This window comes from Otolemur garnettii, unplaced genomic scaffold, assembly GCF_000181295.1.
Source record: "Otolemur garnettii isolate 467f Iridium unplaced genomic scaffold, OtoGar3 scaffold00002, whole genome shotgun sequence".
NCBI classification, from domain to species: domain Eukaryota; kingdom Metazoa; phylum Chordata; class Mammalia; order Primates; family Galagidae; genus Otolemur; species Otolemur garnettii.
The window spans coordinates 31455956-31467714 of record NW_003852397.1 but is presented as its reverse complement, the minus strand read 5'-3'; the positions used below and the strand labels follow the sequence as shown (position 1 = coordinate 31467714).

At 42.2% G+C, this 11759-nt stretch overlaps 2 pseudogenes across 1 annotated transcript; one reads left to right on the top strand and one right to left on the bottom strand.

The window, feature by feature from the left end:
- Nucleotides 1-1338: 1338 nt before the first annotated feature.
- LOC100966184 lies at nt 1339-2919 on the bottom strand (annotated as a pseudogene). Its single transcript, XR_001161291.1, has one exon. The product of XR_001161291.1 is annotated as a succinate--CoA ligase [GDP-forming] subunit beta, mitochondrial pseudogene (transcript).
- A 7724-nt stretch (nt 2920-10643) lies between these two features.
- On the top strand, nt 10644-11288 carry LOC111724946 (annotated as a pseudogene).
- The last annotated feature ends 471 nt before the right edge of the window (nt 11289-11759 follow it).

The following is an 11759-nucleotide window of genomic DNA, read 5'->3' as shown; positions in this document are numbered from 1 at the left end:
CTTTGGACCAGGTCTGTTTCCTGCAGAATGCCTCTCAACTCACCATACATTAAATCACCTGTGCAACCCCTAAGCGATCATCAGCACCAGAACTCTTAGGATGTCCAAGCCTTCCTTAACTTCAGAAAGTTCAGAAATTTGGTTCAACAAATATGCATTATGAAACAGCATATTCACAAATATTCACTAGCAGTGCAGAGTCATTAACACTTATACAGAACTGAATACTTGACTCCAATGGGAATATTTTCAAAGTAGACTTACATGTTTAGGTTGGAGTGAGAGGTTAAAGATCAAAAATAAAAGATTATTCCAAAACATGAATTAAAGGAAATCACAGTCCAGGTTCTGTATGGGCAATGTGGCCTTTATTTCCACCCAGGGTCAGGTGAGCTGAGTTAAAGGAGGAAGTCAGCCCATGGGTTAAGGTGGATGGGAATTTAAAGGGTGGGAGGGGTAGGGATTGCCACATTTACTCTGTCCTGGGTGGGACTTTCACGTACTCATTTCTTCCTAGGCAGGTCAGTTCTACTTGGGCAAGTCGGTTCTATTTAGGCAGGTGCCTACACTTAACTCTATCAAGGAGACAATCTTTCAACAGCTAGAAACATTTTTTTTTTCTTTACAAAATGCTGTGGCTTTTCCCCACTTTGATAAATTGAATTTTCTTTTTTTAGAGATTACAAAACAAGATTTTATTTAAATTTGTATGCAGATAAAAATATACCAAAATTTAAACAAAAATCTTATTCAAATATTTTCCCCATCACAAAAATGGACACTTTGAAAAAGAAAGCCACATTCTATTCAAATGCATTTTTCCATTTCTTAAAGCAGAAACTGGTGCTAGGAGCAGGGAGTGGGATAAAGGAGAGAAGATGCCGACATTCAGTACAATTTGATCTTCAGTGTTATCTTAAGGGTTCCATGAGAATCATCATCCTTCATTTTTAACATTAAAGTGGAAATGTCTGCTCCAAAATCACAAATAAGGCTTTTGGCTTTTAGTGTAATGTAAACAGTATTATTTGATATTAAGGCAAAATGGTAAAAATACACATATGGTATATTAATGAGGACTTTCCATTTTAAAACACATGTTGGAATTGGAAACTTGTAAAAACTGCCACTGTGTGTAATGGCTACTTGCCTGAATGTCTCACCTGTACCTTTTTGGTGTTTAATATGTTAAATGTCACCTTATCTGAATATTTTCTAGATTGTGATTTTTTTTTATTATATAGGATTATCTCATCAAAATTCTAAGAAATAAACCCAGACCTGATTTCCAACTCTGTGCATACTCACATTATTTAGACACAGAAGACACAGAAGTTGGCAAAATACTGTCTGCTAAGCAGGCTTAAAATGATAAAGAAGTATGAGAACACAGGACATTATTTTTATGGAGACTATCAGTAAAGTCAGATTGAGGCTGTCTAGACATCTTATTCAATAAGATACAGATTTAAGATTTGTCACACAGTGATCCTTGTTTGTGCCTTCCCCTCTTTTTTTCCCAAGAAGATAACCTCTCCTTCACAGTAACGAGAGAACTACCCCTTCGCAGGGAGAAATAGCCTCCCTTCCCCCAGGGATCAGGATGAAACTGTCACTTCTTGGACACACTGGCCACAGCCTTCTTGGCTGCGTCCTCCAGGTCGACAGCTGACATAATGTGCAGCCCACTGTTGCTGAGTATGTTCTGGGCCTCTTGGACGTTAGTTCCTTCAAGCCGGACCACCAAGGGCACCTTGAGTTCTAGTTCCCGGCAGGCTTTGGTGATTCCATTGGCAATGATGGCACAGTTGACAATACCACCAAAAATATTGACAAGGATGGCTTCAACCTTAGGATCAGCTGTGAGTAACTTAAATGCTTGATATACTTGTGTTTCCTTTACACGGCCACCAAGATCCAAGAAGTTGGCTGGCTTCCCACCATTAAGGAAAATGATGTCACAAGTAGCCATGGCGAGCCCAGCACCATTCACAAAGCAGGCAATGTTTCCATCCAGTCCTATGTATTTTAGATCATATCTGGCAGCTTCATTTTCAATGGGCTCATTCTCTGATTTGTCATCCATAGCAAATATATCCTTTTGTCGGAATTCTGCATTGTCATCAAAGTTTATCTTGGCATCAAAACAGACAACTTGTCCTTCTGGAGTTTCACCAAAGGGATTCACTTCCACCTGAGTAGCATCAACTTTCAGGAACAGATTATACAGCTTCTTAATTTGATCTGCAGCCTGGTTTTTCAAAGGCCCGAGGAAACCTAGATTTTCTGCCATCCGTTGTGCCTGGCTGTTCTTTATCCCTTCAAAAATGTCAATTTGCTCCTTAAAAATAAGTTCTGGATTTGAAGCAGCCACCTCTTCAATGTCAACTCCCCCCGTGGGGCTTCCCACCAACACAGGGCCATTGCAGGACCGGTCCATCAGAATCGCCAGGTAGGTTTCTCTGGAAATGTCCAAGGCTTCAGCAACCATCACCTTGTTAACTTTCACACCTTCTTTTGGAGTTTGCTTTGTGGCTAGATTATATCCAATCATCTGTTTGGCCAGCTGTCCCACGACTTTTGGATCTTTTGTTAAATGAACACCTCCTTTCAAACCACTATTGAAGACACCTTTTCCTCTTCCTCCAGCTAAGATCTGGGCTTTTAAAACGATTTCTTTTGCATTTAGTTTCTTAGCAGCCTCAAGAGCTTCATTCGCAGTGTCTGCGACAAAGAATCTTTGAACTCTCACTCCGTTGTCAGACATCAGTTTCTTGCTCTGGTATTCCTGCAGGTTCAGCCATCTTCTGGAGGTTAATTGAACTGCCTGGGACCGGGCGGCCAGGAACGCGGGCCTGAGAGCCACGTCTCGCAGAAGACTCCTGGCCTGTGCTGCTACAGGGGACGCCATCTTAACCAGGAAACCGATAAATTGAATTTTCTATCCCAATTTACCTTTTCCTTGTAAATTTGTAGTTCTTCTAGATACTTCCCATTCCTTAACTCTGAGCTTGGCCAAGGAACTTATTTTGGCTGTGAGATGTATTCAGGGGATAGAAATGTGTTGGTGCAGTGGGATTTGCTCTTTGGGCCTCTGTCAACACCAGCTAGCCCACCTGTCCCAGGAGGAGGAGAGAAATGGAGCAGAGCTGGCCCTGCCACTGCAGAATAAAGCAGATGTTCCAGTGATCTGCAAACTCTAAGCAAGAAGTAACTGTTTATTGCTGTATGTTATTCAGCTCTTGTGGTTTGTTATGCAGCATTGTTAGGGTAATAAGCTAAACAATATACCTTCCTTCTTCCCACATCATCCTCTCTACCCCTTTGACCAACACTTTTTATCAAGTCTTTGGACTTTGTTCTTATTGGCATTGATTTTTTAAAATTAGAGAGAAGGTAATCTCCAATTAAATCACTCTGTGACCTCTTAGAAAAAATATGGACACTCTTTTTCAAAATGGTCCAAGTGAACCATGAACTCTGGCTTTCCTGGTTTTCAAAATGTTTCAAAGCAATGTCGAATGAGAGCATGGAGCCTACCTAGACCATCTCTTCTGTAGATACGGTCTCATCCTACTCTTTGGATTTCAGGTTGATGTGTTCCCATCCTATATCAGACACTAAGTATAGGTACACAATTTTAAATGATAAGAACTCACCAGGCAAATAAAAGTTAGGAAAAAATCTTGCAGGAATGAAGAACACAAAGATGGAGGACACAGCCCTACAGGTTCTGTGAATTTGAATTTCTTTTGGTGCTGATGGTACCTGAAATGTGAGAATGATTATGTAGGGTTTATAGAGGAAGGGGTATAGCCAGTGCCCTAGAGGACTTGCAATGACCCACACTTCTCATATTATGCCCTCTAAAGATCACTCCCACATTGCATCAGGGGCGGCCTGTGTGACCAAAGAATACTGTAGAGGTGATGATGTGTGACTTCTGAGGCTATGTCATAAAAGACAGATTCTATCCTGTTTTCTCTTTTATCACCCACTCTGGAGGAAGCCAGCCACTATGTTGTGAGGACATTCAAGCAACCTCATGGAGAGCTCTATGTGATAGAAAACCGAGGCATTTTCCCAACAGCCAGCACCAACTTGCCAGCTCTATCAGTGAGTTATGGGAAGCATGTTCTCCAGCCCTAGTCAAGCCTTCATTTGACTGTAGCTCTGACTGATATCTGGACTAAAGGCTCATGAGAAACCCTGAGCTAGAACCACCCAGCTGAACCAGTCCATAATTCCTGATCTCTGGACGCTGTGAAATAATAAAAGTTTATTGTGGTATTGTCACTGTATTTTATAATATGTTTTAGTAATAGATCACTATACAGAAGGCAAAGCTCAGATCTGTGCTGTTGATTTTGCTCTGTTGTATTCTGCAGCTAGGGGAAGTCCCTGATGGGACTATATTGACTTTAACTATATTGTGACATTGTGTGGAGGGCAGGTTTAAGAAGGGTAGACTGGAAACAAGATAGGAAGGCAGTTAGGACATATAATCTGAGTGGGAAAAGATGAAGGCCTGACCTACATTTGATGAAGTCAAGACATTATGAGTGGAGTTGATGAGAGGGAACTGGGAGAAGTGAGGACTGGAGGGATAGAGGGTGAAGGAATGGACTGTGAGGACTCCAGCACAGGTGACTGGGCAGGACATGGGCCATTCACAGAAAGAGATGCAGATAGGGGCAGGGAGAAATACTGAGTTCTTTCCTGGGTGTGTTAGGTTTGAGGTGCTCCTTGGGTATTCAGGTGAGGAGGTCTAGGCCCAAAGCTTGAGGCATCTGAAAAATTCTGCCCTAAGGGTAAAAAGTACTTATTTAATGAACCACAGATGGCACAGCACTAGTTATCTTTGATGCTGTACCCCAAACCAAAAACAGAGCTGGTTTCTAGAGAATGCCACTTCCTTTAAGGCTACTGGGTGGGATTTCAGGTATGTGAATGCCTGAAAATAATAACAGAATTGAGTCCTTTCAGGAAGTCCTATTAGACTTAGCTAGTAGGTCTCTGCTGATGGTTCTTCCTCCATCTTACATTGCATTATCTATTCTTCTAAACCAGTGGTCCTCAACCTTGGCTTTACATTCAAAGTGCCTAGAAAATCTTATGAGGATGAAGTAGAATGGATTAAAATTACCTGACAGATGGTAGGTGTTGGCTGTAGTTTTCTCCCTGCTTAAAAAGTAAAATTAGACCCTTACATTTCTCTCTCCCTCCTCCCAGATGCAAAGGGATGCTATCTAGGAAGGGATTTTGTGAAATGCAAAATGTTATTCAAATGTAAATGATAACCTTTACCTTTAACTTAATAAGAAGCCAAAGGTCTTTTTTATTTTTAGCTTTTCACTGTGGAAAACACCTAAATATATAAAAAGAATAACATGATAAGCCCTGAATAGAAAAATCACCCAGCTTCAAAAATTATCAGTTCATGGCCCATCTCATTTTATTTATACCCTTAGCCTCTACCTCCTCACTGAATTATTTTTATCACGTCATTAATATTGCAGTATGCATATCTCTAAAAGATAAAGAACCCTTACAAAACATAGCCACAACACTATTATCACACCTCAAGCACTCATCAGTAATTCCTAGACATCAAATATCCACTTAAGATTCACATTTCTGTTCGACTTTTTCTTCTTTTCAAATTAGAATCCAAGAAAAAAGCCCACTAACTTCAATTGATATGTCTCCTCAATCGTTTTTATCATATAGATTTTGCTTCCATGTCTTTTTTTCCCCTTGCAATTCATCTATGGAAGAAACCAGGTCATCTGTCCTGTAAACTCTCCTTCAGTCTAGGTTGTATTGATCATATCCTCATGAATTTCTTTTTTTAAATTATTTTTTAGAAGTTTTACATTAACAAAATGTTTGAAGCTAGTACAGAGAGGTCCCATATATTCCTCTCAGTTTAACCCAGAATTAACATCTTATATTATTATGCAACATTTCTTTCAATAATGGAACAATATTATCATTAGTCAAAGTCCATACTTGATTCAGACTTCCTTCCATTTTCTCTAATGCCTGTTCCCTTCTCCCAGGATACCACATTCCATTCAGTCATATCAGCACTTCTCAGGCTCATCTTTGTTGTGAGAGTTCCTTAAACCTTCACTGTATTTTATGACTGCTACAAACAGAATATTTTTGTTCCCCCTTAATTCAACTGTTGAAATGTGTTGGGTTTTGAGGTGAGAACATAGGCAGGTAACTAGGCTTTGCCCTCATGAATGGGATTAGTGTCCTTATAAAGAGACCCCAAGGAGAGGAGCTCCCTCACCCTTTCTCACATGTGAGGATTCAGCAATGAGAAGGTCTTCACCAACATGGAAGTGGGCCCTCACCAGACACCAAATTCACTAGCACCTTGATCTTGGACTTCCCAGACTCCAGAACTGTGAGAAATAATTTTTTGTTTGTTTGTTTGACAAAGTCTCACTGTGTCACTCTGGGTAGAGAGCTGTGGTGTTATAGCTTACAGCAACCTCAAATTCTTGGGCTCAAGAAATTCTCTTGCCTGGGCCTCCCAAGTAGCTAGAACTATAGGCATCCCCCACAGTGCTTGACTATTTTTTTCTATTTTGAATAGAGAGACAGATTCTCACTCTTGCTCAGAATGGTCTGGAGCTCCTGAGCTCAGGCAGTTCATCTGCCTCAGCCTCCCAAAATTAGGATTACAGGCATGAACCACTTTGCCTGGCCAATTTTTGTTGTTTATGAGCGGCCCCGTCTATGGTATTTAGTTCTTTCAGCTGTAATGGACCGAGACAATGAGTAACATTTTTGAGCCTTATTGATCAGGTGTTTTGTAAAAAGTTCCTTCCAGTGGAGATGGACTGGGATTTGTTTGATGCTTTTCTCATGATTAGATAGGGGCTATTTCTTTTGGGGAGGAAGATTACAGACAAAATCACAATCGAAAAGTTAGTTATTGCCTTCTCCTGTTTCCACATTGCACTCTTTGGAATTGAAACTCCCCTTCATAAATCATAAAGAGGTATAAGGCAAGAACAGTGGTAGGGGCCTAAAACTCTGTGAAGGAACAGGCCTAGCTAAAAATAATCGGCCACTATGTCCTAATTTGCTTCATAATAATCAGCCATTGTCCTGTTTCCTTCTCTATAATTGCTACTCTGGAGTCACATAGCTAGTGAACATAAGGATTCTTAACTTTCTCCACAGACAATACTATCTTTTGAAACCTAAATGTAGCTTCTGAGATATCTTCCAGGCCTGGCGTTTCAGTGGAATAGCTGACCCACCCAGACCAATGGCCCTCATCAAGAAACTGATGCTTCTGGTCTTGTGACCCTGACCCAAGAACCAATGCAGTAAAGAACACAATTTCTATACCCCTGTGGTTTTGCCCTGAATCTAGGCAATTATCAGACCCAATTGCCTACCCTTTTGCCCAAACTGTCTTTAAAAGCCCTTTCTCCAAGATTTTTGGAAGATGGATTGATAAATTCCTCCCATCTCTTTGCATGGTGCTTGCGATATTAAACCCTTCCCTTACTGTAACACCTGCTGTCCCAATGTATTGGCTTCCTCTTGGGCAGTGGGCAATGAAACTGGTTGGGCAATAACATAAGGAAGTCACTATATACATTCCATATTTAAGGAGTCAGCAGTTACGCTCTACCTTCTTGAGGGCAAAGTAACTATATAGATTATTTCTAATTTTTCTACATGGGAAGATTTTTCTCTTTGCCTATTTATTTATTCCTTACTAATTTATTATCAGTATGAACCTATAGATATTTACTACTTTGAGTTATAATCCAATACTATTTTACTTTGTTGTTCAGATTGTACCAGCTTTAGTCATTGGAAACTCTCAACTGGCTCTCAATTGCTGTTCCTCTGACATACTTCCTTCAGTTTGGTTTTGTTCTTTTCCTTCCTCCCCTCCTGTCCCAAACTTCCTGCCACTCTTCCTTGTTTTCTCTGCTTCTTTTTTCTTGTAAAACTCTGGTGTTATAAGATGCTTCAGGATTACCATGTATTCATTGTTTATATTCTCTGCCCCAGTGCTGGAAAGAGGCATTTATCCGATGACCTTTGGTGCCTTTCATTAGAAAATACTATTAGAAAAATACTGTTAGAAAATACTGTTAGAATACTGTTCCTAGATCTGGGAACGAGGTGCCCTGCTGTTACTGGGTTATTATTGCTTCTAGGGTGACAGAGTAGGGAAATGAAAGTGTATACACTAACCTTGCATACACACATATCTGTAAATATTTCTATATGTAACCATCTCTATTTTACACAAAATATGAATTACTACCTGGACAATTCTAGTTTCTTCCCAATATTTTACAAAAGTATTCTCTGTATTTCATATAAATGGGTAGGTAGAATAAGAGTAATGTTCAATTTTTTGGCAGGAATAATTGATAGGAGGTGGTGAATTCTTCCTTCCAGAGGTACATAATAACTGGTTGGCTTTTCCTGATGTTAGAAACCATAGAGGATCATTTCCTTAAATCTATTAATGCTTCATGGTTCAAAAAACAGTAAAATTTTGATTGGCTCCTTAATCTTCTTTCATTAGCTAAAATGCATATAGAAGAAATTTCCCTTCAAATATTTGCTAGCTTTGAGATAGAATCCATATTTGAAAAAAATAAATGCTTAATCCTTTTGCTCATTTTTAAAGTAGTGAGTTGGTTCTGTTTACCATGCTTCAAAGTTGACCAGCGAGTTATTTCTGCTTCTGAGTACCATTGTGGACATGGAGCAGCTCTACAGAAACAAGCCTCAGCTTTCTACCTCCAGTTCTGACTCCTGAGCAATCTCCCTCAGGACAATGAAATGGGGCATGAGTGGCAGCATGGCGGGGGTAGGGAGGAGGCAGAGAGCAATTTGAAAGAGATGTTAAAGTTTGGGGGAGCAGTCTTTAGGGCTTCCATATTCATTCATCCAGAAAAAGCTCTGGTCTCAAAAGCAATTAATTCTTGTATAACAGTCTCATTGGTTTTATACTTTTTCATGTTCTCTTAGAAAGCTGAATTCCTTGTTAAAAGCCTCCTCAAGCAGCCAGTAAAGAAAGAAGAAAGCTCTGGAAAAGGACTTGTTTGACTCTAAATCCTTAAACATAGCCTATCTATGAGAGAGGGGGAAGGGGAAGGCTGATTGCCACTTTGGTTTATAGTCACATGAAGAACATTTTAAAAACTACATATGTCCAGACACCAACTCCAGACATTGTGATTCAATTTGTCTGGGCTAGGACAATGGAATAGGCAGTGTTTATAAGTTTTTTCCAAGGTGACTTTAATGTTAAGTCAGAGCCTAGAAATGGCCCCTACAACTCTAGTGGGCTAATGGCAACTATGTCACACTTACAGGCTCATCACCTTGATCCAGTTGCCTGGATGTTTGTTGGAGGCCTCTCTGCCTGCAACTCAGAAGACGAAGCTAGGAAAGATGACCCCATACGGGTCTAATCTGCCCTTCAGGTATGGAACTTGATAAGTGTGTCAAGGACTCCAACCCTTGAGTCCTAACATAAGACAGAACTATGCCCCCACCTTCAACTGCAAGAATGGCTCTGTGTACTTCATGCCTGCCACTGTGCTGAGTGCTTCACGTCTCCCCACGTCCCTAACAGGTTGTGTATCTCAGTGGACACAAGAGCAACCAGGATCTGAGAGAGTCAAGAGGCTTGTTAAGGTCACAGGCTTGTGTCTAAGTAGGTTCTGGGCTCTTCCCTATCACATGGTGTCACTTACAGGCTGTGTCTTTCTCCCCAGGGCCTCAAGAAGCTGCTTCCTGCTTTCCAGGGCATAATACTGATTTGGGGTGTCAGGGCACTTGGCAGGGTGGGGAACACCTGACATGGAGTGAGGGATCCTCAGTCCCTGTTCCTTAGCATCAGACCCTTCCTGTGCCATAGGGGCCCACCCAAGCTACCCCCACTTGATCCTTCCTTCCAAAATCTCACTGACCCTTCACTTTCTGTGTGTCAGATCCTCACAAGCAGCTGCCCAGTGTCTATGGCCACCTCACCTGCTGACTAGAATTACACTTGTCATTGCCCAGGCCCCTCCTTCCATCCCCATCTCCCAAAGCGACACCACATCCATCAGGTCCAGAATATCTGAACTAATTGTGGCCCAATGCACACTCACACTCACTCAGTCCCCGAGTCCCCTCAAATCCACCATTCAAGAGCCTCCTTACACCATCACGCATTCCCATGCTCATGTCCCTAGGGAGGCTATGGTCTCTGAAGACACCCCTGCCTCTCTCCTTCCTGGCCCCAAACCTAGGCTTCCTGTATCAACCACTTTACACCAAAAGTAGTTTGCGGAACACTATGTATTACTCCTGAGGCTCCCAGGACTCTTCTGTAATTGAACCCTGGTCAGGCTACAAAAACTTTGGAGCTCCCAGCTCTCTGGATCCTAGGGACACTTGGCTGCCTCCGACTGTGACATAGGCACGTATTTACCAGAGTATCATTCTAACTGCCTACCTGCAGGTTCCAGGCACAGACCATACCTGTAGCTCCGTCAGAGGCTGCTAGAGGCTGCTTTTGCTTTCCAGAGGGTCCCTACGCCTTGGATATGACCCAACCCACGTCCTGATTGGCCGCAGCCTAGCAGAAGCAGGCCATGGCAGGGGTCCACAAGCTGGAGTTGGTGGAGGCCCTGGAGCTGGGCTCAGACTGGTGGCACAGCTGTTACACAATGCTTTATGCCCCTGACTCTGGGATGATCTTTGACCTCATCCTGCTGCGCTACACAATACTGGTGAGGAGAGGGGAAACCTGTTGGCCCTGCACCCTCCCTGGAGCGCCCCTTGTGGGCAGCTTTGTAAATACCCATTTATTCCTCCTGCAGATGCAGATGAACTTCCAGGGCGCCTAGGCTTCCCCGGTGGCTTCAAGGAAGAGGAGGACAGCTCCTTGGAGGACACGCTGAACCTAAGGTTGCTAGAGTAGCTGGGCGAGGTGGTGTTAGGAAGTGAGGAGACGGATAAAATAAAATAAGATATGAGATATATTAGGAAGATATATCCCTAATACTGCCTTCCGTGTAGAACACAACCACCACCATGGCTCGCATGCCGCGTCAGGGCTGAACATTATGGCCCACTTCTGTGCCAAGCGTCTGACACTTGAGCAGCTGTTGGCAGTGGAGGATGGTGCAACAGGAGCCAGGGACCACTGGCTTCTCCCAGGGGAGAAGCCTGGGACCCATCCCACATCTGATTCCAACCCACTCCATGCTTTCTCTGGCCCCACAACCTCCTACTAGTGAGGTCTTCTCCTGTCACACCTTGCCTTCTTCCTTATTTTCTCGGTTTTTCCCTTTTCCCTATTTTCTTGGTGTGATTGAGATCTCTAATCTGGATGTTACTGCCAACTTTGGCTCCCTGGGAAGATTTCCAGCCAGCCCACTCTTCCCTAGACTCTGCAGAGATCTTTCTAGAACTCCTTCATCCCAATCCCTCTGCTTCTCTCTATTGATAATGTGATAATGCCCAGTCTAGTTTCTTATTGTTAGGACTCTGTTTTCTTAGGTAGAAGATATATGCCTAATACTTAAGCCTGGGGAATAGGGAAACAGTGTGTGAAAGTGGGTCTCAAATTTTAACAAGTATCAGAATCATCTAAAACAATGCATACAAGACTCAGCATTCTAAGAAGAATGCTGTTGGAGGTAGGTGCAGAAGGAAACCTGAGAATTTGTATTTTTCATGAATTCCCAAGTGATGGAGCTAGGTTT